Source organism: Nerophis ophidion, linkage group LG15, assembly GCF_033978795.1.
Source record: "Nerophis ophidion isolate RoL-2023_Sa linkage group LG15, RoL_Noph_v1.0, whole genome shotgun sequence".
Classification (NCBI taxonomy): Eukaryota; Metazoa; Chordata; class Actinopteri; order Syngnathiformes; family Syngnathidae; genus Nerophis; species Nerophis ophidion.
Genome location: NC_084625.1, coordinates 1,835,956 through 1,839,495, shown reverse-complemented (window position 1 = coordinate 1,839,495; position 3,540 = coordinate 1,835,956).

Sequence of the window (3,540 nt, the reverse complement as noted above, 5' to 3'; positions counted from 1 at the left end):
CAAAGACGGAACTAAATGTCCAAAAAACTAAACATAATCTTACGGGCGTGACAACAAATCCATTGTTAATTATTATTAATATAATTACGGAAAATTATGTATTCCATCCATCCATTTCCTACCGCTTATTCCCTTCCGGGGTCGCGGGGGGCGCTGGCGCCTATCTCAGCTACAATCGGGCAGAAGGCAGGGTACACCCTGGACAAGTCGCCACCTCATCGCAGGGCCAACATGTATTACTAATGATAATTTTTATTTTTAATTTACTATTAAAATAAAATGTTTAGTATTTAATTTGATACTAAAATATGAGTTGTATTATTAATACTAAAAATTAATTTGTATTAATAATAAAAAACATTTAATTATAATTATATTATTGCATACTTGTAATAAACTCTTAATATAAAATATTACTTGTAATCACATAATATTAATAACATTATTCATATAATTTTCATTTAAATTATAATACTGAGAATTATGTATTTTTAATATTTGATTTACTATTAAAATATAATTGTTAGTATTATTTCATTTGATACTAAAATATGAGTTGTGCGATTAATACTAAAAATAGAATTGTATTAAAAATAAAAAACATTTAATTATAATTATAGTATTGCATACTTGTAATAAACTCTTAATATAAAATATTACTTGTAATCACATAATATTAATAACATTATTCATATAATTTTCATTTAAATTATAATACTGAGAATGATGTATTTTTGATATTTGATTTACTATAAAAATATAATTGTTAGTATTATTTCATTTGATACTAAAATATGAGTTGTACTATTAATTCTAAAAATAAATTTGTATTAATAATAAAAAACATTTAATTATAATTATATTATTGCGTACTTGTAATAAACTCTTAATATAAAATATTACTTGTAATCACATAATATTAATAACATTATTCATATAATTTTCATTTAAATTATAAAACTGAGAATTATGTATTTTTAATATTTGATTTACTATAAAAATATAGTTAAAATAAAGTTAGTATTATTTAATTTGATACAATTAATACTACAATTATACTGAAGAATAAAATGTTAATATTAATAATTATTTTATTTATTTATTGTATATGTGTAATACATTATTGATTATTTGTTGCATATATTAGTCTTGTTGATAATATAATGTTCATGTCAAAATAATAATAATAATAATAATAATAATAGGTGTGTCAGAATAGTTTAGTGGTTGGTTAGACTTTCAAAGTTGTGTAATGTTTATTCTTCCTTTCATCCTATAATTTTGTCAGCAGTTTCAGCTTTGAATGTTTTTCCTTTTTGGTTTTGTGGACTTTTTTTAACTGGAGGTCAATATTGTCTTTTCTTCTTTTAGAGCGCCGTCACGCTCTGAGCACACGTTTGGGATCCTCGCTAGAAATAAAACTCCTCAGCTCAACTTTCTCTTCGTTTTTTCGCGGCTGACTTCAAATGTCATCTTTTTTTTTTTTTCACTCACCACAACTTCTCTTTTTCATCCTTTTCTCCTTCTTTGGCTTCTTCCAGTCGGACTTCAACTTGCAACTTTGTGCCCTAAGAAGTGAGTTTGCAGTGGAAGAAAGTGAAGAAGTCGATGATGTGCATGATTGATGAGCTGCCACATGCTTTAAAGGCCGACTGAAATGAGATGTTCTTATTTCATTCTATGTGTCATACTTCATCATTTTGCCATATTTTTGCTGAAAGGATTTAGTAGAGAACATCCACCATAAAGTTTGCAACTTTTGTTGACTAATAAAAAAGCCTTGCCTGTACCGGAAGTAGCAGACGATGTGTGCGTGACGTCACGGGTTGTGGAGCTCCTCACATCTGAACATTGTTTACAATCATGGCCACCAGCAGCTAGAGCGATTCGGACCGAGAAAGCGACGATAATTTGAGCGAGGATGAAAGATTCGTGGATGAGGAAAGTGAGAGTGAAGGACTAGAAAGAAAAAAAAAGGTGAGGGCAGTGGGAGCGATTCAGATGTTATTAGACACATTTACTAGGATAATTCTGGAAAATCCCTTATCTGCTTATTGTGTTACTAGTGTTTTAGTGAGATTATATGGTCGTACGGCGTGGCGCGGTGACAGAGTGGCCGTGCACAACCCGAGGGTCCCTAGTTCAATCCCCACCTAGTACCAACCTCGTCACGTCCGTTGTGTCCTGAGCAAGACACTTCACCCTTGCTCCTGATGGGTGCTGGTTGGCGCCTTGCATGGCAGCTCCCTCCATCAGTGTGTGAATGTGTGTGTGAATGTGGAAGTAGTGTCAAAGCGCTTTGAGTACCTTGAAGGTAGAAAAGCGCTATACAAGTACAACCCCTTTATCATTTAAGTGAAGTGAATTATATAGCGCTTTTCTCAAGTGACTCAAAGCACTTTACATAGTGACACCCTATATCTAAGTTACATTTAAAGCAGTGTGGGTGGCATTGGGAGCAGGTGGGTAAATTGTCTTGCCCAAGGACACAACGGCAGAAACTAGGATGGCACAAGCGGGAATCGAACCTGCAACCCTCAAGTTGCTAGCACGGCCACTCTACCAAGCGAGCTATGCCTCCCCATGTGTGAATGTGGAAGTAGTGTCAAAGCGCTTTGAGTACCTTGAAGGTAGAAAAGCGCTATACAAGTACAACCCATTTATCATTTATTTATTTGTACCTGAAAGTCGGAGGGGTGTGGTGACCGCCAGTGTCTCTGAGGGAAGCCACACAGCTGCCTCTTTGACAGGTGCACGAGGAAGAATTTAAGCTCTGCTCATGTCTACGGTAAGAGCCGACTTATTACCACCTTTTTCTCACCGAAACCTGCCGGTTGACATGTGGTCAGGAACCATGTTCGTTTGACCGCTCTGTTCCATAGTAAAGCTTCACCTTCGGGAATGTAATCAAGAAAACACCGGCTGTGTTTGTGTTGCCAAAGGTGGCCACAATACACCGCTTCCCACCTACATCGTTCTTCTTTGATGTCTCCATTATTCATTGAACAAATTGCAAAGGATTCATCAAAACAGATGTCCAGAATACTGTGGAATTATGCAATTAAAGCAGACGATTTATAGGTTGGATCGGGCGGGAAAAAAATGTCAGCTACAATCCGAGATGTCACGCACACGCATCATCATACCGCGACGTGTTCAACAGGATACTTGGGACGGCGTGGCGCAGTGGGAGAGTGGCCGTGCGCAACCCGAGGGTCACTGGTTCAAATCCTACCTAGAACCAACCTCGTCACGTCCGTTGTTGGATGCTGGTTGGCGCCTTGCATGGCAGCTCCCTCCATCAGTGTGTGAATGGGTAAATGTGGAAGTAGTGTCAAAGCGCTTTGAGTACCTTGAAGGTAGAAAAGCGCTATACAAGTACAACCCATTTATCATTTATTTATTTGTACCTGAAAGTCGGAGGGGTGTGGTGACCGCCAGTGTCTCTGAGGGAAGCCACACAGCTGCCTCTTTGACAGGTGCACGAGGAACAATGCAAGCTCTACTCATGTCTACGGTAAGAGCCGACTTATTACGACC